Source organism: Hypanus sabinus, chromosome 12 (assembly GCF_030144855.1).
Source record: "Hypanus sabinus isolate sHypSab1 chromosome 12, sHypSab1.hap1, whole genome shotgun sequence".
In the NCBI taxonomy this organism is placed as follows: domain Eukaryota; kingdom Metazoa; phylum Chordata; class Chondrichthyes; order Myliobatiformes; family Dasyatidae; genus Hypanus; species Hypanus sabinus.
The window spans coordinates 72293722-72321607 of NC_082717.1; the positions used below are offsets into that span (position 1 = coordinate 72293722).

At 41.2% G+C, this 27886-nt stretch overlaps 1 long non-coding RNA gene across 2 annotated transcripts in view; it reads left to right on the top strand.

The window, feature by feature from the left end:
- LOC132403007 (uncharacterized) overlaps positions 1 to 25225 on the top strand; it is a 52065-nt gene extending 26840 nt beyond the window's left edge. Inside the window, exon 5 of one of the 2 annotated variants that reach the window (XR_009515152.1) lies at positions 24993 to 25225. This is a non-coding gene — a long non-coding RNA (uncharacterized LOC132403007). Of the gene's footprint in view, positions 1 to 3459; positions 5216 to 24992 lie in introns of those variants that run through there. The other variant, XR_009515151.1, reaches the window with a different exon arrangement.
- The last annotated feature ends 2661 nt before the right edge of the window (positions 25226 to 27886 follow it).

Consider the following 27886-nt stretch of genomic DNA (forward strand, 5'->3'; position numbering starts at 1 on the left):
ATTATTATATTTAGCATTGGAACCTACATAAACTTTTTAGAAAGTAGAGGCATTGCCGTGCTTACTGTGTAATGGCATTTACGTGCTGGACCCCAGGACAGATCCTGTGAAATGATAACACCGAGGAACATAAAATTGCTGACCCTCTCCACCTCTGATCCCCTGATGAGGACTGGCTCATGGACCCCCGTTTCCTCCTCTTGAAGTCAATAATCAGCTCCTTGCTGGTTATTTACTGATGATCACACTCAGTGATTCAGGAACAACTTCTTCCCCTCTGCCATACAATTTCCTAAATGGACATTAAACCCATGATCACAACCCCATTTTAAAAAATATATTATTTCTATTTTGCACTATTTTAAATCTAACTATTTTATATATATATATATATATACACACACACTTACTGGAATCGATTTACTTACTTATCTTTCTATGTTATCATGTATTGCATGTACTGCTGCTGCTAAGTTAACAAATTTCACAACACATACCGGTGATTATAAACCTGATCCTGACTCTGATGTAGCTCTCCTGTCCCATACCTACAAGAAGATGCAGGGAAAAAACACAAGACCCGGCAACCAAATTGGCGCAAGCTGGCCTTAGCATCCATCAAGGGAAAACTAAAGTCCTCAAGATCAACTCAGACTGTGTTGTCCCAGTCACTCTTGAGGGAAGTCCACTTGTGCAGGTAGACGCCTTCACCTACCCAGGTAATGTCAGTGACAGGAGGGTGGCACTGCTGTGGATGTCAAGGGAAGGATCGGCAAAACTAGAGCAGCCTTGCTCCACTGAAGAGCATCTGGTGCTCCAAAGAGCTGTCACAGTGCACTAAAATCTGGCTGTTCAACTCCACCTTGAGTGAAGTCAGTTCTTCTGCACAGGGCAGAGACCTGGAGGACAACAAAGACTGTCATCAGGAAAGTACAGACCTTTATTAATGGCTGTCTGAGAAAAATCTTCCGGATCTGCTGGCCGGATGTCATCAGCAACGCTGACCTATGGCAGAGAACACACCAGCTACCAGCAGAAGAAGCATTAAGGAAAATAAGATGAAGATGGATAGGAGACATGCTGCAGAGGCAAGTTTCAACATCACCAGGTAAATGATAACATGGAATCCCCAGGGAAAGTAGAAGAGAGGCCAACCAAAGAGCACCTGGTGACATGACCTTGAAGCTAACACCAAGAAGATGGACTACTCCTGGGGACAACTTGAAAGCGTGTCCCAGGACGGAGGACTCTGGTGAGTTGCTGTTGGTGGCCTATGTTGTGGTGGGGGTGATGGACTTATCTAACTAATGATCAATACCACCAAAACACCATGGTGATGTGGGAGCTTGCTGTGTGTTATGGCATATTCTGGAGTTAGGGTAGAGAACAAATATTAATTTCAGCAACCAATCTTTAGACCTGAACACCTGAACGTGGATTGTAGATTAAATTTAAAGTGCAGCTCTGGACAATAGTTTCTTGGAGCTGTGGACACCAGTTGAGTGAAAACTAGACTATGCTGATTAACATTCACTTTGGGTGTCTGGAGTGTGGGTGTGAAGAAGGAGATGTGAAAATTTTATGTAATTCAAAGGAAGCATTGTAACTATAGAATTGTCCTGCCTCTACCTTTGAACTTTAGCATATAAGATGTCATGTAACTTTGGGTCGGAAGGCCTCTTCCTCCAGGGAGTGTCTCATTTTGTTGAACAACGCACTTCTGTATCCACTAGGTTCACTGCCAGTCTGGTGACTTTGTTCATGTTACAACATTGGGGGCGAAGGTGGATGAGGATGTATGGACGTAACTAACTAATAGGCAATATCACCAAAACACAGGTCATTATCATTTGGTGATGTGGGAGCTTTCTGTGTATAGGTCATTTGGTGCCTTTTCTACATTGCAGAGTGAATAAACTCATGAAAGAAAGGCTTTGTTGGCTATAAAAGCTTTGAGATGCCTTGATGTTGTGGAAGGCACTTACGTAAATCTTAATTTCAAGTACCTTACCATCATACGATAGGATGTAATTGTTTGTGGTATGAAGTTCCTGGCTGATGGGCTGTCCATTCGACTTGCCATTTAAACTAGTGTGTAGCAGTGAAGACCATAGCCATCGTTCTTTCATATAATAGAAAGGACAGGTTAAAGCCAGCGTTACATGGTTTAATTTGTGAGAGTTGAAGAATGCAGCTGCTTTCAGTAGAACCAGGGGCAATGGAAGCTGAATGGGAAATATGTCATGCGCTCAAGGGAGAGAGCGCAGCAGAACTCATCGAGAGGCTCATTTAGACTTAATGATCTTGGTGATGGGAAGTGAGTGTGATGACATTATGACATATGCCAATGGTGGGAGTTATGCTGGGAAGGAGGGCGACCTGTTGAGTTAAATTGCCCTGAGACTTGCAATGTCACCTTGGTTTGCTGCAGTGTGCTGGCGCCCTCAGTCAGAGGAAGTGCAGGTCAGGCTAAAGACAATGAATGATCTGACCCCAGCTGGGGACATTGGTACCGTTTTATTAAGTACTGCTTGAAGTGGTACAGTGGTTTGACAGATGACTCTTAACATGTGGCTTCATTATGTGAGTAAGTTCTTATCAAATTCCTCTGGCAATTCCTATTCTGGCTACAAAATGAGCAGGGATTTGATTTTCCACATTACTTATTTAGGGCAATGAGTTGTTTTCTTTTAACCTCACACAGAAGGCAGCAGATTACTAATGAAAATATATTCTGTACACTCGTGTGACTTTAATCTAACTCATGCAGAAAATGAGCTAAACAGAATAGTAAGTGGTTCCAACCTCTGACAGGTTTTATAACAGGCTGAAGGATCTATACTATTTGATTTTCCTTATTAAGTAAACCAGAAAATGCTTTGAAGTAGGCGTCTTACAACAGACTCTAATGCATACACTGGAAATCAATGGCAACGAAAATTGGGGGAAATGTGAAATGGGCCGCTGGCTTGTTAGCTTTCATTTTACGCTACTGTACAAGGTCAAGATTGATCACCTTGACTTTAAAGCATGGCAATTAACCCTGATTAGTTGCATTCCTGTGGATCTGTTAAGGTAAGTATGAAGTCATTCTAAGGAGCACCGGGTTTATTCACTGCACATTGTGCACTTGTTTTAGCTTCAGCCTCATTTTCTTAAGAACTCTGCAGTCCAGTAATGGTTAACTTCCCTCTTGTGGTTCTGATGACGACAACTTGCACTCTTGGGGCTGTCTGGTCCCATGCAAGGATGCCCCTTGTGCCTTTAGGGGCCTCCATGTACATATCCTGATATTTTAAAAGGGGCAAGGTTGTATGGGTGATGATGAGGATGACGTCGACTCAGGCCTGAGAGGCCAGTGTCGGGCATTTTTACGCCTTACAAGGTGCGGAACGAAAGACTGTGTGGCACGCCAGTCCTCACACAGACATTTCGCAGTATTTTCCTTTATTTTACCAGGTCGAGTTGTCAGCTCAACACTCAACCCAGCACGGATGGAAAGCGTACTCGAGAACAGCCCAACTGGATTCGAACTCGGGAATCTCCATTCCAGAGTCCGGCGCTGATGTCACTGCGCCAGCAGCCGGCCAATGAGTCCTGCTCATGAAACAGCTGGAAATAATGTTGACCCCCACCTAAGCCACCGCAATCCAGATTTTCCAAAACTGTTACGCGTATATCGTGCCATCGGACATTCTGAAATATCTACAAGCTATGTAAACAAAGTGAAATGACCAAAGTGCTTGGGAATATTTGAATGAATTAAATGAACTAAATAAGCACACATGAACTTAATCACCTGCCATTGAAACCAGTGGAACTGAAGTTCCTATGTGGATTGGAGCGGTTTGCTTAGTGTAGGTCCTGGATTGTTATGGTCAGGTCCGAAGTCCACGTCCCGGTTCATGATCCGGTCCATGGACCCCGGAGTTCGGGTCCTTTGACAGCCCCTTGTTTTGCATTGAACTCAAATAGTCACACCTGAGGATCATCTTGGCTTGTTTGGGCTCAAGAAGGTGCACCTGATGGTATCGGTTGGCGGTGTATATAAGGGACTCTGGGACTGAGTATAGTTGGGGGGGGGGGGGTCATCCTGACTTGGAATACCCACAGTTAGAGATGAGTTCTGCTAGTGAGTCTGGAAGTCACACTGGACAGAGCTCCCTTCCTATCCCTTGCCTCTGTCGGGTAAGCCAGGGAGGACTGCCGTTGCCTGGTGGGGGACTCTGCCCTTCCGATCCCTCGCCTCCTACTGGTTGTGCCCTGCAACCTGCCCAGGCCCCTTGTGTCCTACCTGGGAGGTCCAGGCCCTGCCCAGGAGTTCTGCAGTCCACCCAGGGGGCTATCCTCCCAGCATTCCTAGTCCCTAAAAGTCATCCTTTAGCCTAGCCTGTTGACCACTCTGAACTCCGGGATCCTCTCTGAACTCCAGGATCACCTTGAACACCACGTCCCTCACGCACGCCATGGTCTCCACATTTTGTTCTATCTTTTAGCTGTTCCCGTCCTGCCCCTTGTACTTCAGTGCCTGCGTCCTGCATTTGGGTCCCGTCTCATGTCCACTTATGACCTGGATAGTCTTTGCAACTTCATGCTCCCAAGCTGGATTATGCTGGAGGATAATACTAAAGTGCAGTCCTGTAAAATACTATGGGCACCTGGCTGCAGCTTCAGGACTATGGTGTTTGTGTCTAAAGCTGTAGTTGGCTGCATAGGCAAGTGCTATTGTTTACATTGTTAACTGCCAGCAAAGTTCAGGCCACTGATATAAATGCTGAGCCCTGGACTAATTTTGGAACTGAACTGCAACAGATTGCTGTTTCCAGGGAGTTTTTGTTCAACGATTTCAGGTTGAACCCCAGTCTCTGTACTCCCGCACACTAGTGTTGGTATAAAGCGGTGGCGATGTAGCCCTGGTCAAAGTCATGAAAGTCATAATCATGTTAGTTAGTTCTCTCCTCCTTGAGGGCTAATATTGATTCACCATGGCTATTTATATTAATGAAGAAAACCGTGAAAAAGGTACAATCCTGTCTATCTAAAGCGAGTTCAGTACATGATTGCTCTTTCCCTACCCACACGACTCTCAAATTTACACTGCAAATTTATCAGATTTCTAGAATCACTCTAGACTGGACGGACCCACAATGGTACTCGACAGGAATTTCTTCGAGCTTATCTGCGGAAACAGCTTAATTTCTGCCTTTATTGTCTTCCTTTTTCTTTTTCAAGGTGGATGGGCTTGTGTCAAAGACCCTGACCTAGAGTTACATTCACATTTTGGTTCTCTGTGGCAGTGGGACCTGTTCCCAGGGCTCACTGAGTGGCAGCTTCCTGATATCCCAAGGACGCGACCTAGAAGACAAGTGTGCCTTCGGGGTTCGGAGGCCTTGCGGCCCTGTGGGTAAGCCGATTCTAAGCCGGTGTTGCTGACTGAAGCGTGGTGAGAGAAAATGGAACATTGGGAACAGATCAGCTGTCGGGGGTTCTGCACTGGGCGAATCACATGCGCTCTTGCTGGTGGAGAAGAGCTTATTGCTGATTCTTGAGTTGGAGATCTCAGAAAAAGAGATTCACCCGACTTTAACACTGCAAATCAGTGAGTTGTTGGTCTTTGTTGGTCTCACCTCTTGCTGTGAAAGGGTGACACATCTCTGTTCCTTTATTGGGGGGGGGAGGGAGAGGGGGAGAGAGAGCGAGACAGAGACAGAGACAGAGAGAGAGAGAGACACTGTGGCATGTCAAATTGCTGGGTGAACGATTAGTTTTTGTTGTACTACAGAACATGGTCTTCCTTGTGGGCTTGGCTATTGCTTGTTTGGTGGGTGAAGGGTGCTGACGCATTTTTTGCTGAAGTAAATGGGGGGGAGGGTCATTCCTTTGTTGCTGTTTGCCTATGGCAAGGAAGGTAAGGGAGCTTTGGGGTTCTAACATTTTTTTAAGTGTTTTTACACTTATTTTTTGGGGCACTCTTATGTTTTTCTGGATGTCTGCAAAGAACAAGAATTTCAGGTTGCATATTGTATACACTCTCTGATATTAAAGTGGAACTATTGAACTATTGACTAACACAAGAACATGAAGAGGAACCATGGCTATTTATATTAGTGCATTGGACCTTGAAAAAGGTACGATCATGTTAATCCAAAGTTAGTTCAATATTTGGCTGCTCTTTTTCTCCCTGCACAAATCTCTAGAAATTTACCAGATTTCCAGAATCTCTCCAGACTAACACGAGAACACGAGGAGGACTTTCTTCACTCAGGGCATGGTGAGAGTGTGGAATGAGCTGCCAGCATAAGTGGTGGATTCAATTTGAACATTTAAGAGAAGTTTGGATAAGTACATGGATGGGAGGGGAATGGAGGACTAGGGTCCAGGTGCAGGTTGATATGACTAGGCAGAATAATAGTTTGGCATGTACCAGATGGGCCAAAGGGGCTGTTTCTGTGCTATAGTGCTCTGTAACTCTGCGACTTAGCCTCTTGTTTGCCCCATGTATTCACTATCATGCTAAGCCTTCTCTTCTAACCCAAATCTCTCAGCATTGCTCTGATTTTTTTGAAGCATTCTATGTCATTTTCCTGTCACAGGTGTCAGATCCTGGAGTCCATGAGGTTTCATGAAGCATTGATTAAGATGGTGTGGAATTTAAGTATGCGAAGAAATAAATTTGGTATAAGAAACTAATAACAGTTAGGATGTCAATGAAAGTATTGGATTATTACAAAATTCATACGGCTCACTGTTGGTGCAAGCAATCTGCATTCCTTACCCACTCTGCTTTGTTGTGACTCCAGGCCATAAATCTGGTTGTTTCTTAAATGCCTTCTTTGTTCAGGGCAATTAAGATTGACAATAGATATTGGCATTACCCGTGCTTTCCAGAGTCCATGGACAGATGAATAAACTTAATGCTTCCTTCTCTAAGCTTTGCCATTTCTTCCTTCTCCTTCAAATAACCTGCCATACACTCCTCTCTCTCTCTAATCATACTTTAGGGAAGGTTAAGAGGACAGGATAGACTTTCTTCAGTGCCCTACCATATTAACAGGTTTCATTGACAAGCAAGACTTGCTGATAGAAAGCATGGATGTACCACTGGGGGCAAAGAGTTAAGCAGACAAATGTTTTGTTTCTTTCTGTTGACAGAAAATGCCAATATTTGCTGGCCACTGTTCAAAGTAGTTAATTCAGTGGGGAACTTCATACAATGGCTGCTCCTGAATGATAACAGCGCGATAATGTTAGTAAGCAATGAGATAAGAACTAAGTAAATTTTGGAAAAGCTCTGACATTAAGAATTTACATCTGTAAAAGTCTTTGAGAACATCGACGCTGTTCTCAAAAACACGCTAAAGTCAGACAATCTAGATTAAGGTGTAGAAGAAGCTGTCAAAATGCTTTACTTTTTTTCACATCTCCCAGCTGAAAGGCCAGTAAAATCCCACAATAAATTGAATGCTTGTGTGAAATAAATGATACAATCTAAGCCTTAACTGAATTGGATATCTGGCAGAGTCAGGAGATGTCCCAAGGTGAATTATTGGAGTAAATCCAGGACTTGACAATGATTTCATCTCTAAGACTGGCTTATTGCTTCAGTTCTGTCAAGCAACTAGTAAATATTTCCTGACAAAGGATTTGTTGTTTCTTTATCAAGGGAAAAAATAAATTTGTTTCAGAATAAAATGGATACCCATGGATTTCTGTATTTGAAGTTGGTGTAACAACAATGGGTTGAATGATGTCCTTCAGAGTAATCAGAATTAAGTGCTTCATTCCATGAGTGAGTTTAGATTACAGGCAACTCCTTCGTTATGCTGGCATTGCTAGAAACCAGATCGTATTGTAATTTTCCGTAACACAAAGCCGCATCATCTGTGCATGTGTCAAGAAATGCAAGTTGAAAAAAGATTTGGGTTGATTTATTTATTTTTTTTCATGTACAGTAAATACCATGAGAATGAATGTTATTCTGTATCTCAGATTTTTGGGTAGTGACTTGTGAATTCTGCCAGGGCCATGTAACCTGAACTGCTGCAATGTGCTGCTCACAATGGGAATATTAAGAAGTTATTGTAACTGTAATTTGTAATTCTGTACTTCCAGAGCTGATGAATTAGTCATTTTTTTGCATTCCTATAAATAGGATTTTAATACTAGCTAAATACCGGCTTGCACTAAATATTGGCATATTTTAATTGCATTTGAAATTGGAATCTTGTCACAGATTAACGACAGACAAGACCATAAGACCATAAGACATAGGTGTAGAATTAGGTCACTTGGCCTATCGAGTCTGCTCTGCCACTTCATCATGGCTGATTTGTCATCCCTCTCAACCTCACTCTTCTGCCTTCAAAAAGCCATGCGTGGCATTGAATTCCACAGATTCACCACCCTCTAGCTAAAGAAATTTCTCCTCATCTCTATCTAAACATATGTCCTTGTATTCTGAGGCTGTGCCCTCTGGTCCTGGACTCCCCGACTATAGGAAACATACACTCCACCTCCACTCCATCTAGGCCTTTCAATATTCGATAGGTTTCAGAGAGATTCCCCACCATTCTTCTAAACTCCAGGGAATACAGATACAGCAAAGTTCTACCAATTCACTTTCAAGGACTCTTCATCGCATTTTCTTGATACTTATTGCTTATTTATTTGTATTTATTATTATTATTTCCTTTTCTCTCTTTCTTTTCATATTTGTACAGTATGTCATCTTTTGCACATTGGTGGTTTGTCCGTGTTGTTGGGTGCAGTATTTCATTGATTCTATTCTGTCTCTTGTATGTACTATGACTGACCGCAAGAAAATGAATCTCAGGTTGTACATGATAACAAATTTACTTTGAACTTAGCGATTGGTTTCCAAGTTTGATACCTTGATTTGAAAAATCATTTATAGGTGGGTGAATGAGTTGCCAGACACAGGTACAATTACAAAGACATTTAAATTGTTATGTCTATAGGAAAGGTTTAGAGGGACATGGGCCAAATGGAAATGTAGAGAACTTGTCGACAGATGAGTTGGACTGAAGGGCCATTTTTCCATGTTGGCTCTGACTCTATGACTATAAGTTGACACAAAAGCAATAATGGGATTCTGTGGCATAATGAAATGTATCTTAGCTTCTGAGTTTGAAGATCATGGGTTCAAAGTTCATTTCAAGCACTTGGGTTTGGTCATCTAGCAGGCATTGAGAAGGTGCTGGGGATTAGTGGGGTCAGTTGCTTCAACTTATTCCCCACATGGACAAGTCAAGTCAATTTTAACATTTCTTTGAACAAGGGTGTAAAGCACTTAACACACATAACACACAATAACTTTTAAAGGTAAGGATAAGATCTACAAGAGTCATACATAAATAACAAACTAAAGTGCATTATTATTAAACATTGTAAGGTTTGGAACAGATTAACTAACGAGTGACACTTTGAATACGATGTGGCCGGGAATTCAGAAGCCTGATGGTTCGAGGGAAGAAACTGTTTCTTATCCTGACCATTCTTGTTTTTATACATCATCGTCTCCTGCCTGATAGTGGAAAATCAAAGAGGATGCTGGATGGATGGGTGGAATCCTTAATAATAATAAGGACATGGCGTATGCTGCACTCCTGATAATTGTCCCTGATGGATGGTAGGGAGACCCCTATAATCCACTCAGTTGTTCTTGCAGTCTTTGTAGGGACTTCAGGTCCGATGCTTGACTGCTCCCATGTCAGATGGAGATGCAACCTGGCAGGATGCTCTCAAAGGTGCTCTAGTAAAACACAGTTGAGATGGGGGTGGTGGGAACTTTGCTTGCCTCAATCTTCTTAGGAAGTGAGGGTGCTTTTGTACCTTATTGTTCAGGGAGGTGATATAAAAGGACCAGAAACACAAGATTCTGCCTAGACCTCACTGGAGACCTCATTTGTGGTTTCTCATCTCCCAAGGCTCTTGTCATTGACTTAAGAGACTTTTGCTAAAGAGTTCCAGGACTTGGGTGAACAAGGAATGGTGATATTTTTCTAAGGCAGGATGGCTGCAGGCTACAGAATACATTACAAGGAACCCATGTATCATAGCTCCTCTACCCACTGGGAGGTAAGGCTTAGGATGTTGACACAAAAACAACCCCATCATCATCATTTTCTTCCCTTGCTATTTTTCAGAGTCTGCCTAATGGGTCTGAGATTATAACCTCTTCCAGCCAGACTCTTATTACATCTAACTCTCCCCTGCCCTGCACATTGCTCCACTCTCCTGATGTCCATCTTGTGGTGAATGTGAGAGCCGTCTCCCTTTTTGCCCTGCAGCCAATAACTCTTTCACAGCAGGCATGGTGTATGTTGCTGCTATAGAAAGTGTATCTTTTTCAAAATGCTGAAATTGCAAATGTCAGAAATTAAGTTTAATTGAATCTAGAAACTTCAGGAACTGTACCATTTCCATCTTAATATATTTTGACTCCTATACCATTATTTCAAAAGTTTTTTTATTTTACTAACATTATAATATAAAAATATTGCTTTGCATGGGCATCATTGAAAAGAATGAAGATTTAATGCACCAAACAAACTTAATGTAATCCATTATCTTGCCCTATTTCCATTGACATACTAAAACACTTTGCAGCTTCTTTTTTATTTCAGATACCTAACATCTTCAGTGTTGTGCTTCAAGTTTACTTGATTACCCTTAAAATATTTCAAGATGACCTAAGGTTGAGAAAAACTTAACATAGATATCTTTCTTTGTACTAATGTTTTAACATTTCTTATCACTCTTGAAAAGCACTACAAAGATGCTTTTTTAATTTTTAACTCTTAGCATAGAACTGAATCCTGAAACACAAGCAGACCCTTCTTAAATCAAATAACTGCATCTTTTCTTTGGGTTTAATGAAGTTATCCATAAACATGCCAATTGGAGTTGTTTGAAGATTCATCAGAACAGATCCTATTATATTCTAAATCACTCCTAATTGTATTTTCAAAATTAAATCTTGGACACGTCTCAGTAATTCGAACAGAAATTTTATGTATTCACATCCCTTCCAAAATTACAACCAATGCACATGTATTTCAACCATATTGAAATACATTTGAACACTTTACACCATAGTAGAAAAAACGTTTCAGAAGCACTCTGTTGGCTCTAAAATGCGTTGATACTTCCCAGAGTTATGAAGTGGCTTTCTTTTAAAACTATAAGATTGTGATAGCTCACAACCCCTATTATCGCTGGGTACCGTACACTGACAGGTATTGCAGGCAGTGCATGTGGTGGATGACCTTTGATTGGTTTGGCAATTCATTGGTTGCATAATTCTCTTTTTGAAATATTGCCCAGACCTTTACTGTTGTCCTCTGTCAATTTCTTCTTTCAGTATTTGTGTGTGACTGGCTACAAGTGTGCTGAGGACAGACTCCCAAGTCTTTATCTGCTTCTGCCTCAAACATGCCCTGTCAGGTGTCTGGTCAGACCCCAGTCTTTGAAGAGAAAGTAACAGCCAACAGTTTGAATGTAATCTGCAAGGGGTATACTCCCTCCCCCACCACAAATATGAAAATAATATATTTAGTTTCAAGTTATGTACCTTTCTTTGCATTTTGCACCACAACTTTACGACTTGTGCACATCTCACTGAAAAACGGTTGACTTAGCTTCCTGTGCTGACATGGGCAATTGTAATTCAGTACAGTCATTTTATTCCCCGGCAAGCTACTGAGAAAATGCAAGGTCAAGTGTTAAAGCATTCTGATTTCTGAGAATAGTCCTGGGTTGAGAGACTGCTCAGTGTTAAGAATATTGGGCCAGGAACCAAGGCCCAATGCTCTCCTTGCCAGTTTCAGGGACACTCTGTCAGTCTTCTCAAGACGTACAAAAACGCTGGATGAACTCAGCAGGTCAGGCAGCATCCGTTGAAAGAAGCAGTCAATGTTTCAGGTCGAGACCCTTTGTCAGGACTCACGAAGGTGCTGTGTTTGCATAGAGTGACTCAATTTGCAGCTGAGATGTCTTTCCAAGCACTGTCAACTCTCTATATGTTTACCCAGCTGTTGTGGTGGGTGAATTCATGGAAGAGGTCAACACAATACCTCATCCATGGTCTGTGACTACAAACTCGTGAAGCCTGGTCACCCCACCATTTAGACAAAACTTATTCCTCTTTCCCAGCAGCAGACATTGGAATAAGTTTCAGATATGGTACACTCTGCAGGCATTGCTATCTCTCTGATGCTGGGGGAGTTCAGTGGGTCACACTGCCTGACATTCTGAGTTCCTCTGGAGTTTTGTTGTTTCTTCAGATCCCAGTATCTGCAGGCTCATGTGCCTCTGCTTTCAAATACATTTCTAGATCTTCATCTCAGCTTTTTGGAAGACATAAGGCTGGGAAGCTACCCTCCAGCCCTGACCTTGGAATTTAGGCTGAATAAACAGGGCTGTTTCACTCTGACCAGACTCTGATAAATTTACTATGCATCTGTAATTATTGTGAAGTGAGTTGCTTGATGGGAACATCCTGCGATCTGTTTTCAGCAAAGGTAATCAAATATTCATATCAGTCAGCGAGGATTCATATGAATCTCACCAGGGTTTCTGAGACAGTTCAGTTCATGCATTCATTCCCTTTGGTGTCTATTTTGCACAGCAAAAAGGGTAAACCTTCACTCCCAGCAGCTTCTGACATAGCCAGTAACTCAGAAACAGGCCCTTCTGCCTACCAAACATCCCCTTGGATTAATCCTAATTCTCAATATAAATCCTCCCAGATTTCAACCACTCACTTACGCACTGTGAGCAATTGATCATGGCCAATTAGGCATTTAAGCAGTACATCCTTGAGATGCAGAAGAAAACCCCAGCACTGGGAAGAATCCCCATTTGGCTACAGGAAGTACATGCAAACTCCACACAGATAACACTGGAGGTCAGAACTGAACCCAAGTTACTGGAGCTCTGAAGCAGCAGCTCTACCAATTGCCTAGCACCAAGGAGCATCGTCCTCACACTCTACCTGTAGCACTGGCTGAGGTTTCTGATGCTGCAGAGACCAGGGTCTGAATGACCAGCTCTGCACTCTTATATACAGTGTATATCAATTGAAATGATGGACAATTCACTAAGGTTTTCTTGTTATGTATTCTAAGTCCAAAACATAAATCTAATTGCAAGAAAAAGATGGGAGCCCAAAAGATGCGAGTCTTAGTTTACTCTTAACTTTGGAAGGTATCACATGGCATATGCATATAACCATAATGAATCATATAAACAATAAAGAATGCTTAATCAAACAATATATTTGCATTATTACTCAAAACATTACTAAAATATTAAATACACAACATTTCTGCCTGGTATGTACACGTGAATTTGAAGTCTGAGTAGGCTAATCAGCCCCCCAAGGCTGCTCTGCATTCAACATTGTAGTTGATCTGAAGTAATTTGACATGCAATGAATGGTGAGTGTGTTTGTGTGTGTGTGTGTGTGAGAGAGAGAGAGAGAGAGAGAGAGAGAGAGAGAGAGAGAGAGAGAGAAAGAGAGAGAGAGATGCCCATTTACAATGGATCCCTGTAAAACACTTTACAGTAAATGAAAAGCTTCTTAATAACATAGCCAATATTCTATTATATGGAATGCAGCAATGACTAAATAATCCTTTCCCTCTTGATAGATAAGTATTGAGCATGATACTAGGAAGAAGGTTTCTGCTTTTCTTCAAAATATTACAAAGTGATCTTTTATTTCTACCGGAGATAGACAAAACCTTGGCTTAATTTTTAAGTAAAAGAAACACCAGTGGCATATATTTAAACTGCTAATTCATAACACTCAGCTGAAATGTATCCTAAGCAGAGGATCCCAGGAGAAAGATGAACCTCCCATGGGTACCAAAGGAGGTCAAGGAAAATATTAAATCAAAGAAAACATCATGTAAAGCCACAAGGGCTAGCTGAAGACTGCGAATTTTATTAGAATCAGCAGCGAAGTGCTAAAAACTTAACAAGGAGGGAGAAAAATGTTAATAAGAGAAAACTGCCAAGAGAGAAAACAAATCAAAGATTTTTATGGATAGACAAAAGGAAGAGGAGAAGCCAGGGTAAGTGTGGGGACCCCAAGAGAGTGGAATGACCCTCAATTATTCATGATTTATAGTGAATGATCTGGAGGAGGGGCCAGAATAAAAGGTAGGCAAGTTTTCCAAAGACATATAAATAGTTGGGCGTGCCTGTTCCAAGGAGGATATCGGGACTTTGCCATTAGATATAAATAGATTGAATGAGTTGATGAGAATAGATTTTACCGAGGTTGAATATGAGATTTTACATTTCAGATGGAGGAATCTTAAGGCAGATTGTAATCTACATGTAGAGAGATTGCAGATGAGTGAAGTATAGGTGCTCTTGTGCACAAATTACAATTTGGCAGGGAGGTGCAGTATACGATGAGGAAGTCAAATAGCACAATGGTCGTCATTGCAAGGGAAGTTAAAATAGTATCATATTGTTGCATTTGGTGAGGCCACACTTGAAGGACTGTGGATAGTTCTGGTCTTCTTATTTATGAAATGATATGCTGGCAAATTAGACAGTCCTAAATAGAGTCAATCACCTAATTCCTGGAATGTCCTGTCGTGAGCAGCTAAAATATATTGAATCCGTATTCTTTGGCGTTCAGATGAATGAGGGATGATCTTGTTGAAACATGTAAGATCCTTACACATGGAAGGGCAGATGTTGAGATGCTTTCATTACTGGCATAAGCTTGAATAAGGCAATTAGCGAATGGCTTTTATAGAGTTTGGTGAATCTTTGGAATTCTCTACCCAGTGGGTATTCGAGGCTGGGTGCTTAAAAAGGAAGAAGGCATATTTTTGAAATATTCAGGATTTTCTCTGTTCTTTTTCAATCTTATTGATATCTTTCTTATAGGTGCTATAGGTGGCCAGAACTGCACAAAATACTCCAAATTTGGACTCAACTTCAACATAACACCCCAATTCCTGTACTCAATATTCTGATTGAAAGGCAATGTGCCAAATACTTTCTAATACTTTATCTACCTATGGACCCACTTTCAAGGAATTATGGACCTGTATTCCCAGATCCCTTGGTTTTACTGCACACCTCATGCCCTCCCGTTTACTGTGTTTGTCCTACCCTAGTTTGTCCTTCCAAATTGCAAAAGCTCACACTGTCTGCATTAAATTCCATTTGCCATTCTTCAGTGCATTTCTCCAGCTAGTCCAGATCCCACTGCAAGCTTTGTTAGCCTTCCTCACTGTCCATTGTGCCCCTAACCTTGATGTAATCTGCAAATTTGCTGATCCAGTTTACCACATTATCATATAAATCATTAATATAGATGACAAACAACAAAAAAGGTTTTTAGAGCCAGCACAGATAAGCAGAAAATCCCAAACTAAAATTATCTACTTAGAACTACAAAACTATGTTTACTAGGACAACTCAGAACAAGCAGTAAGATGCTTATCTAGTTCCCCTTAATAGTAAGTATACAACTTTAGATCCTGTTGAGGGGGATGACCTACCATGAGGAGCCACAGTGACTGTGTTTCTTTCATTGAGTCTGGCACCTTGGCTCAGAAGAACAGAGAGGTGAGGATGGCTGCAATATCGATAGGAGATTCCATTGTCAGAGGAACAGAGACGAGATTCTGTGGGCGCGATAGAGACACTTGGTTGGTATCTTGCCTCCTAGTTCATATTGACACCAATGACATGGGTAGATAAGGTGATGAGGTCCTGAAGAGAGATTTGATGCAGAAAAAAAGGACCTTGAGGGGAGTAATCTCTGTATTGCTGACTGTGCTACATGCCAGTGTGAGTAAGAATAGGATGATTTGGCAGATGAATGCAGAGCTGAAGAACTAATGCAGAGACAAGGTTCAGATTTATGGATCATTGGGATCTCTTCTGAGGAAGATATGACCTATACAAAAAGGATAGGTTACACCTGAAACCAAGGGAGTCCAATATCCTTGCAGGCAAATTTGCTAGAGTTGTTTGAGAGGGTTTAAACTAAGTTGTCAGGGGGATAGGAACCAGAGAGAAAGTGCTGAGGATGAAGTAGTTGGTTTACAAACAAAGGCAAAGTGTAGTGAGATTCTGAACAAGGAAATGTTGACAATAGGGCAAAATTGCAGTCAATTGGATGATTTGCAATGTATAAGTGGACAAAAATCACAAAAGGTGAATACTGGACTGAAGGTTTTATATTTGACTGCGCGCTGCATATGGAATAAGATGGATGAGCTTGTAGCACTGTAACAGATTGATGTTGTGGGCATCACTGAATTGTGGCTGAAAGGAAATTAACATCCAAGCTTAACATCCAAGGATACACATTGTATCAAAAGGATAGGTGGGTAGGTAGAGAGGGTGTTGTTGCTCTGTTGGTAAAAACTGAAAGAAATGACATAGGGTTATTCTGGGTAGAGCTAAGAAACTGCAAGGGTAAGAAGGCCCTGATGAGAGTTGTATACAGACCCCAAACACTAGTAATGTGGTCTACAAATTATAATGGGAAATAGAAAATTCATGCCAAAAGGGCAATGTTACAATTGTCATGGGGGATTTCAATATACAGGTAGATTGGGAAAATCAGGTTGTTGCTGGATCCCAAGAAGGTGAACTTATAGAATGCCTACCAGATGGCCTTTTACAACAGCTTGTGGTTGAGCCCAGTAGAAACTCAGCTGTTCTGTGTTGGGTGTTGTACAATGAACTGGTATTGAATAGAGAGCTAGACCAAGAACCCTTAGGAACAAGAGATTGTGTGTGTGCCCTTAACTCCTGTTGTGTAGTCATTGGGGCACCATCAGCTTGACAAGATTTTTGCACCAATCTTTTTCGTGATTACTCATCTTGGGCATCTGAAACCTGGCAGAGCCCATCCCTTTCCAGGTTTTTGGAGACAGCTAGAGTTGAACTCGGGAGTCTTTGCTCTGAAGTCTGGCGCTGATGCCACTACGCCACCAGCTGGCCAAGTGATCATAATATGATTGAATTCACCCTGAAATCTGAGAAGGAGAAGCTAAAGTCAGATGCATCACTATTACGGTGGAGTAAAGGGAATTATAGAGGCATGAGAGAGGAATTGGTCAAAATTTGTTGGAAAAGAACAGCGGCAAGAATGAAATCAATTAGGAAGGCACAGGATATATACATTCCGAAGAGGAAGAAGTATTCTAACGGCAAGATTGGTGGAGGGGCAGGTAGTTTTGAGGAAGTAGAGAGGCTACAGAAGGACACAGACAGACTAGGAGAATGGGCAAAGAAGTGGCAGATGGAATACAGTCTTGGGAAGTGTTGGTCACGCACTTAGAAGAAATAAAAGAGTTGACTATTTTCTAAAGGGAGAGAATATTCAAAAATCTAAGTTGCAAAGAGACTTGGGAGTCCTTGTGCAGTATTCCCTAAATGTCAATATGGAAGTTGAGTTTGTGGTGAGGAAGGCAAATGCAATGTTAGCACTAATTTCAAGAGGACTAGAATATAAAAGGGATCTGGAGCTGCAGCTTAATGACCTACAGCTTAATAGGGAAAGTGAGCAGGAGATAGATAGGAGCTTACAGGGAGTTAGTCACACCAAGGCTGCAGGAGTTAGACAAGTGGGGGACTGTCAGGGAAGGGAAGGGAAGAGCTCAGATAATAGAGAGCACCACTGTGGCCATCCCCCTCAATAATTGTTATCTGGTTTTGGATGCTGTTGAGGGGGGTGACATGACAGAGGATGACCACAACGATCAGGTCTCTGGCACTGAGCCTGGTTCCGTGGTGCAGAAGGGAGAGAAGAAGATGAGGAATGTTGTAGTCATAGGGGATTCCATTATGAGGGGAACAGACAGGAGGTTCTATCAGCCTGATAGAGATACCCACATGGTGTGTTGCCCCCCAAGTGCCAGGGTACAAGATGTCTCAGATCAGGTGCAGAGTATTCTGAAGAGAGAGGGTGAACAGCCAGAAGTCTTGGTACACGTTGGTATCAATGACATTGGTAGAAAAAGGGAGGAGGTCCTGAAGAGAGAATTCAGGGAGTTGGGTTGGAAGCTGAAAAGCAGGACTTCCAGTGTAGTAATCTCAGGATTGCTGCCTGTCCCATGTGCTAACGAGCACAAGAATAGCTTGATCAAGCATATGCGTGGCTGAGAGACTGGTGTAGAGGGCAGGGCTTCAGGTTCCTGGATCATTGGGACCTCTTCTGGTGGAGGTACAACCTGTACAAAAAGGTCGGGTTACACCTGAACCCAAAGGGGTCCAATATCCTAGCAGGCAGGATTAATAGAGCTGTTAGGGAGGGTTTAACTTTAAACTAATTTGGCAGGGGATGGGAACTGGAGTACCTGGAGGCACATGATAAGATAGTCCAAAGCCAGCAGATTTTCCTGAAAAGAAAATCCTGCCTGATTAATCTATTGCAATTTTTTGAGGAAATTACAGGCAGGGTAGACAAAGGAGATGTAGTAGATGTGATGTACTTGGATGTTCAGAAAGCCTTTGACAAGGTGCCACACGTGAGGCTGCTTAGCAAGCACAGAGCCCATGGAATTACAGGGAAGTTACTAGCATGAGTAGAGTACTGGCTGGTCGGCAGTAAACAGAGAGTGGGAATAAAGGGATCCTATTCTGGCCGGCTGCCAGTTACCAATGGAGTTCCACTGGGGTTGGTGTTGGGACCGCTACTTTTTACAATGTATGTCAATGATTTGGACTATGGTATTAATGGATTTTTGGCTAAATTTGCTGATGATACAAAGATAGGTGGAAGAGCGGGTAGCGTTGAGGAAAAAGAGAGCCTGCGGAGAGGTTTAGGTAGTTTAGGGGAATGGGCAAAGAAGTGGTAAATAAAATAGAATGTTGGAAAGTATATGGTCATGCCCTTTGGTGGGAGAAATAAATGGGCAGACTATTATTTAGATGGGGAGAGAATTCAAAATGCAGAGATGCAAAGGGTCTTGGGAGTCTTTCTGCAAGACTCCCTAAAGGTTAACCTCCAGGTTGTATTGGTGGTGCAGAACGTGAATAGAATGTTGGCACTCATTTCTAGAGGAATAGAATATAAGAGGCTCTATAAGGCACTTGTGAGACCATACTTGGAGTATTGTGTGCAGTTTTGGGCTCCTTATCTTAGAAATGATATGTTGACATTGGAGAGAGTTCAGAGAAGATTCACGAGAATGATTTCAGGAATGAAAAGGAATGAGGAACATCTGGCAGCTCTTGGGCTGTATTCTCTGGAGTTCAGGAGAATGAGGGGGATCTTATTGAAACATTCTGAATGTTAAAAGACCTGAACAGATTAGATATGGAAAAGTTATTTTCCATGGTAGGGGAGTTTAGAACAAGAAGGCACAACTTTAGGATTGAAGAATGTCCATTTCGAACTGAGATGCAGATAAATTACTTTAGTCAAAGGCTGGCAGATCTGTGGAAGTTGTTGCCATGAACAGCTGTGGAGGCCAAGTTATAGGGTGCATTTAAGGCAGAGATAAATAGGTTCTTGATTAGCCAGGGCATCAAAGGGTATGGGGAAAAGGCAGGGGAATGGGGATGGCTGGAAGAATTGGATCAGCCCATGATTAAATGGTGTAGTGGACTCAATGAGCCGAATGGCCTACATCTGCTCCTATATCTTATGCTCTTATAAAAGCAAGGATGTAATGGTGAGACTTTATAAAAAAAAACACTGATGAGGCTTCATTTGGAGTATTGTGAGCAGCTTTGGGCCCCTCAGAAAGGATGTGCTGAAGCTGAAGAGAGCTCAAAGGAGGTTCATGAAAATGATTCCAGGGTTGAGTGGCTTGTCATATGAAAAGTATTTGATGATTCTGGACCTGTATTCACCAGAATTCAGAAGAATTGGGGGTGACTTAATTGAAACCTATCGAATGTTGAAAGGCTTCAGTAGAGTGGATGTGGTGATGATAATTCCTATGGTGGGAGAGCCTTGGACCAGAGGACACAGTTTCAGAATAGAGGGGAGTCCGTTTAGAATGGTGATAAGGAGGAATTTCTTTAGCCAGAGTTTGATGAATCTGTGGAATTTGTTGCCACAGCTGGCTGTGGAGGCCAAATCTTTACATATATTTAAGACAGAAGTTCATAGGTACTTGATTGGTCAGGGCACGAAGGGATATGGGGAGAAGGCAGGAGGCTGGGACTGAGAGGAAAAATGGATCAGCCAAGATGAAGTGGCAGAGGATTCTCAATAGGCCAAAGGCCTAATTCTGTTCCTACATCTATGGTCTTATGATATCCTGAAGTTGCCTCCAGCTGATTTAATGACAATCACCCCCACCTAACTTTGTTGGCTGAACTTAATTCTTCTGATTCCTCCCTTCTGATTGAAATTCTGGCACTCTCTGTTCCTCTCCACCATGAAATCTCTTGCTCATTGTTGAGTAACCTTTGACCCTGTGCATAGGGCCTAATGGATTCTTACAGTGGAAGATCCAAACAGAAAGGAACATTTTTTTAAATGGATTTTTTGATGTAAGGGACAATTTCTCCAACGGGGAAGAAATAAGATAATGAAAACCATTGAGCAAAAATGAGAATCCATTTAATCTTGATTTTTTTTAATCAAGTTATGATTATGAATATAGCAAAAGTGATTGTAGTGAAAATTTACCTGTGTGGAACTAATTTCACCAGACTTGTTATTCATAATTGTTTTAAACTGAAATTTAGACAATGCAATCAATCTGTTATCTTTTCCTTGGTCATTATCTGATGTTATTCTGACGCCAGCATGTTACCTGACTGAAGAGGGTAATGTTGATGCAGCAAATAGAAACCCCTTTATTGTTGAACTACTTACTTTACTTAACAATGCAAAGGAAATATTTTCTGTGTCATTAGTTGTTGATATATTAATTCTGTTGGATTGTTTTGTAACTTGAGCCATTGTATAGATATGCATTATTTAAAAATGTCACATGTTCTTTAAATATTATTTAAAGTTCATGGACTGGTAATGCAGTTACAAAATGTGTAGAGCTCCACCATAAATTCATTAATTTGAAACCATTCCAAAGAGAACTCAGATTCCCTGCTCCATTTCATTTCATACTTTACTCTCTCACTCTATGAAATGAAAAAAATTCCATTTGCTCCCCTGTGACCTCTCTTTCTTAATCCTTCAAAGGTTTTTGAAAGTCGAGAGACTAGAATTATATGTAACAGTTAGGCAGCTCAATGCTACACTGTATAAACTACTCGGATAATTGCCAACTTTTACACTCAACCAGTTTTGGCCTCTGTTTCCCTTTTTACACTGTATTAAGATATGCTATTGGAAGCAATTATGCTGTAGCACTCACATCTTTGGTGATGAAGAGCTTTAAGAGGTTGGTTATGGCTAAAATCAGCTCCTGCCTCAACAAGGACTGGACCCATGCAATTTGCCTAACACCATGATAGGTCTACAGCAGATGCGATCTCATTGGCTCTCCACGTGGCCTTGGATCACTTGGACAATACTAATACTTATGTCAGGCTGCTGTTCATTAACTACAACTCAGTGTTTAACAGAACCATTCCTACATTTCTGCTCAAAAAGCTGGGCTTCTATATCTCATTCTGCAACTGGATCTTCGTTAGAAAACCACAGTCTGTGTAGATCAGGAATAACGTCTCCACCTCACTGATAATCAACACTGGCACACCTCAAAGATGTGTGCTTAGCCCTATTGTTCTACCTTCTCTACGTCCATGACTGTGTGGCTAGGCACAGCTCAAATGGCATCAATAAATTTGCTGACAACATAACGATTGTTGGCAGAATTTCAGATGGTGATGAGAAGGCAAGGTAGATCAGCTGCTCGAATGGTTTTGCAGCAACAACTTTGTGCTCAATGTCAGTAAGACCAAAGCATTTATTGGGGACTTCATAAAAGGTAAGATGAGGGAACACACACCAGTCCTCATTGAGAGATCAGAAGTGGAGAGAGTGAGCAATTTCAAGTTTCTGGGAGTCAACATCTCTGAGGATCTATCCTGGCCCAACATATTGATGTGGTAACAAAGAAGTTATGACAGTGGCTATATTTCATCCGAAGTTTGAATAAATTTCTACAGATGTACTGTGGAAAGCATTCTAACTGCCTGTATCACCGTCTGGTATGTGTAGGCTTCTGTGCAGGGTTGAAATTAGCTGCAGAAAGTTATAAACTCAGTCAGCTCCATCATGGGCACTGGTCTCCTCAACATCCAGGACATCTTCAAGGCATGATGCCTCGAAAAGGCAGCATCCATCATTAGGGATCCCCATCACCCAGGACATGCCCTCTTCTCATTGCAAACATCAGGGAGCCTGAAGGAACACACCCAACCATTCAGAAATAGCTTCTTCCCCTCTGCCATCAGATTTCTGAATGGACATTGAACTCCTGAACACTACCTCACTACTTTTTTTCTCTCTTTTTGCACTATTTATTTAATTTACCTATATAGGTCACACACACCATAATTATAAGCAAATGTTTTTAGAGGCTGGTTAAAGACTACATCTGCAGCATGCTTTCCCCCACACTGGACCCCCTACAATTTTCCAACTGACAGAACTGGTCTACTGATTATAACAAAGCCACAACATTACACACCGTCCTCACTCACCTGGAGAAAAGGGATTCAAACATTAGAATGCTGTTCCTGGACTACAGTTCAGCATTCAATACCATAATTCCCTCCTGACTTGACAAGAAGCTCAGAGACCTTGGCCTGCACCCCGCCTTGTTCAGCTAAATCCAAGACCTCCTATTGGATTGCCAACAGGTGGTAAGGACGGGATCCCTCACCTCTGCCCCTCTGACCCTCAACACAGGTGCCCCCCCAGTGTTGTGTTCTGAGTCCCCTTCTCCACTCCCTTTACACCCATGACCCTACTGTCACACACAGCTTCAATCTGCTGATCAAATTCGCAGATGACACAACATTGATTGGCCTTATTTCTAGTGGTGATGACACAGCCTACAGAGGAGAGGTTGACACCTTGACACAGTGGTGCCAGGATAACAACCTCTCCCTCAATGTCCAAAAAAACAAAAGAGCTAATTGTGGATTACAGGAGGAACGGAGACAGGCAGGCCCCAATCATCATTAATGGGTCTACAGATGAGAGTGTGAGTAGTTTCAAGTTCCTCGGTATACACGTCACCGATGATTTCACCTGGACAGTACACACCGGCTTTGTGGCAAAAAAAGCACAGTAGCGTCTCTTCCACCTCAGGTGATTGAAGAAGTTCGGTATGAGCCCCCAGATCCTCAGACCTTCTACAAGGGCATAACTGAGAGCATCCTGACAGGCTGAATCACAAACCTAGATCGCCGGGCACTGCAGAGAGTGGTATGGACAGCCCAGCACATCTGTGGATGTGAACTTCCCTCCAATGAGGACAGTTACAGCAGAAGGTGCTGAAAGAAGGTCTGGAAGATCAATGGGGGTCCAGTCACCCCAACCATAAACTGTTTCAGCTGCTTCTGTCTGGCAAACAGTACCGCAGCATTAAAGCCAGAACCAACAAGCTACAGGACAGCTTCTTTCTACAAGCCATTAGATTTATAAATTCACATGTCTGTACATTGCGATGGAGTCATAATGCAAAGATTTTAACTCACTCACATTGTGGGATGGATGTAAGATTTAAATAAATTCTAAAAAATGTATTGCAATGATTGCTGCTGCATAACAACAGATTTCATGATACTAGTTTCTGATTTCAAGCAATTTATCAAACGGAACAAAAATTGGAAGGAAATCTGAAAATGTTGATTTTATTGAAAAATGATAAAAGCTGCATGGAAACACTTATGCAACAAGACTCTGGGATCTGGAAATCCCTGTCTGATAGAATGGTGGGTGCAGATAATATAGAGGTAATTTTTATATAATGAATGTTTATCCCCCATTTCCCCCTCCCCATTCTGGAATTAATAATAACATAATATTATGTTCTGAACTCTAAAACATTAAATTAATTGAAAGGAAAAGACAGGAGTCTGAAATGTGAGTCTAACTTTGCATTTATATTCAGCGAGGCATGCACATAACATATTATCTGTAATGAATTACTTAAATAAATAAAGAATATGTAATCAACAAATATTTACAATATTACTCAAATATTAAATATAAAACATCCTCACTGTTTACCTATAAGGTTCAATATAAAATGCATCTCAATTTATATTCATACCTGCATTAACAAGCAGGTTACAGGTGTACCTGATAATGTGGCCTTTGAGCATTTAGGAAGTTTGTATCTCAATTATCTAGTTGTAACTCCAAAAGATAAAACCAACTGAAAGCAAATAAAACACAGAGCTGGGACTACGTGCTTCAAGTGAGGTGCATATGTATTATGTGGCGTGTGTTGACATATGCCTTTCATGTACTTTTATGTACAATGAGAAATGAATTATGTAAACAAATGCTCCTCACTGTTTAGCTATAAACCAACCCAATACAGAATACATCTATATATATACACACACACACACACACACATACGCACAGGGTATTATATAATACAACTACTATACAGACATCCTCAGCATAGTAAGTTTTAATATGTCCCATTCAAACCTAAAGATTTAATTGCTGTAGAGGCTTTCTTCCTCTTGTGGGATAATGTCATTCCTGACAAGAGAGATCACACTGCCCGGCAGGTGAGATTTGCGGCTGTGAAAACAATCGCAGGTTCTGGGACTCCTGCTCCCTGATGGCTGTAGGAGTTGACTCTGAGACTGCAGTGGTTCTGACAGCTCTGGACTACTTACTTCTTCTTTTCTCGGTTTTTCCTCGCTGGATCTACTCTCCTTTTCGTCTTCTGGTCTTTCTTTTTCTCGCCTTCCTTTTCTCGTCTTCTACTTGTGAGTATCTTTGAATTCATTAATTTCTCGAGAAATTATTTCTTGTTTATCCTCCAAATCCTCCATTTCCATATGCCATCCTCCTTTTTCTTTTTCAGGGTCGAGTGTTGTTCCAGTCAAGATGATGTCTGTGCATAATGCTCCTTTGGTCGACATATTCCGGATAGATTATGGAAGCAAATATTTTAATTCTTTTATGTCTATAAATATATTTTATTTATTGGAGGCGGAGACAGTGTGCACAAACCTCGCAATGGTAGTCCTTAGGATGGGGCATGAGCTGATGTTTGACTCCATTTCAGTGATTAAAGAGATTGAAATATTGAGGTGATTTCTGTGTATGTGCTGGTTTGTTGAACTGGCTTGTTTGTGTGCGTGTGTGTGTGGGTAGAAGGGACAATTTGGAGGTAAATGAGCCTGTTCCATTTCGTTCATTTTTTGTGTGGGAGGAGGGATTTGGAGGTTGATGAATGTGCTGTTTTTTCTTTTCTTTCTTGGCTTCATGTCTACCCAGAGAATAGGAATGTCAGAGTTATGTACTTTGAGCCTTTTCGAAACTTTGGTTGTTGTATTTCACTGTTACAAATGCCATTCCTACAGGAATGATCTTCCCTCCAGTATAAGTTCTTAATTGGGTATCTGCAGATTTCAGTTCAGTTGTTAGGACACTGGAGCAGGGGTCCAATTACAGACCCAGTACTGTGCACACAGTGATATTAATTGAGTGACAAGTCCCAAGGTGCAAACAAAGTCAGCAACAAAGTTCAGGCAGAGATCAAAACAGCCAGAGAAATCAAAAAACCAGAATTGGGAAACAGGTAGAGCCAATATTCAGATAGAGTACAGATACAAAAGCTGGAAAGGCTCAGGAAAATTCATTGGCACAATCTAGCAACAAACAGATGAAATCACGGGACTGAAATACACTGAGCAATAAACAGAGAAGCAGATGATAGGTGGAGCACAACGAGGCACAGGTGGCAGCAATACAGGTACTGTTGAGAAACAGATGAGAGACAGAGTACTCAGTAATACAGGGGTAGGAGTAGAGCAGGAGTGGGGATAGGAGCACATGGCAATACAAAACCACAGGCTGACAGCTAGGGGGAAACACATAAAAGGACGGAGTTCAACTGGAGGTACTGACATCATTAGGGTTGAAATGTCATTCAAACTAATTTTGTGGAATGAATGAAACAGTCGAGCCAGCGTGCAATTCCATTTTAATTCATTTGTTACTTACTTCTGGTGCAGGCCATATTGCTTGTCTATTGTTAGTTTTCAGATTATAAATCTCAAGGCCACGGTGTTCCGTGGCGCTCTTATCAATATCAGATTTTTATCAAGAGCAAGCTGATTAGTTTTCTTTTTGAAAGTGAACCATGATTTTTTAAAAATCTTTTTCTCTTCGCTGTGCCGTCCATTTATTTTTGTCTGACTGACATACTCTTTGTATGTGTCCTACTTTATTGTATTCTATACACATTTCACCTTTAAAACTGCATTGGTCTATGAGCCTCTGCCACGTCGGTAACACACTTTCCTCTGCCAGACCCATTTCTGTTTGGACGTTGCGATTTTGTTCACACTCAGTTTCTTTTTGTTTGTAATTTATTTTTTATTGAAGTTCATCATCAAACAAACATTTCCACAAGATGTATTTCAGATACTGTACATATATCATATAGTCATATTTGCCATAAATCTCCACTTAATATTTATCTGAGGTATGCACTTATAGAAAAGAGAGGAAAGAAAGAACAAACAAAAGGAGAAAACTATGTACAAGTAGGGAGTGATTTTTTTTACAACATACTCATTGATTTGTGAGAATAAAATCAGGCCTATGAGGAGTTAAGTAGTTAAACCATTTTTCCCAGTATGAATCAAATTGTTCCAACTTATGAACTACAGCTCTGTTATCTTCTGCATTTTGTAAATGCCCATTGTAATTTCCATCCATGCATTTAAGTGTTTCTCTTTAAGCATTTCAAAACTGAACAGTATTCCTTCTTTCATTATATTGCAAGGAACTGTAATTCCTTTAGCTGTCCAGTCCTTAAATCTAGCATCCAGTTTATTCGGCGTAAAATCCGAGTTATGTGCATACCATTTAACAATTGCAATATCTCCCTCTAGTTTATATTCTTTTATAATAGCTTTCCATATTTTAAGAGACCATTTCACCCATGGGTTATCAATAGTATTTATGTACCTTTGTAGGTTGTTAGCAGCCAAAATTGCCTGTATGGGGATGGGAAGTATTCGCTCCTCAATGTTGCACCAACATATCACAGCTCTCAACTGTGCTGCAAAATAATAATCTCTGAGAGAAGGTAGGCTCCATCCCCCCTTTTCCTTGGCTAATTGCAAAGTTTTGAGATGAACTCTAGGCCTTTTACCTTGCCAAATATATCTTGATGACATTTTGTTCCATTCATTGAATTGATTTTGATTCATCTCTATTGGTAGGGTCTGAAAGAGATAATAGTCTGGGCAGTATATTCATTTTAATAGGTTCAAACCTTGAACTGAGACTAAAAAAAGGAAGTAGGTTCCATCTTCTTGTATCTTCCTTAATTTTTTTTATGTATAGGTTGATAATTGCATTCTGATAATTTTGCCAAATCTTTTGGCATAATGATGCCCAAATATTTGAAAAACCATGCCCAGGGATATCTACTTTCAATTTCTCTTTGTGGGCTATAGTTATATGAAAGTAATTGGGTCTTATCTGTGTTGATCTTGTATCCTGATAATTGACCATATTGTTCAAAGGATTGCATCAATTTAGGTAAAGAGTATGTTGGTTGCTCTAGATAGATCAAAATGTCATCTGCGTAACAGGCCAATTTATGCTCCGTCCCTTTAATAGTAATTCCCCTGATATCATCATTTTGTCTGAGGTATTGAGCTAATGGTTCCAGATATAACGCGAAGAGTAGTGGTGACCATGCACAACCTTGTCTCGTGCCCCTTTCTAGGGTAAAAC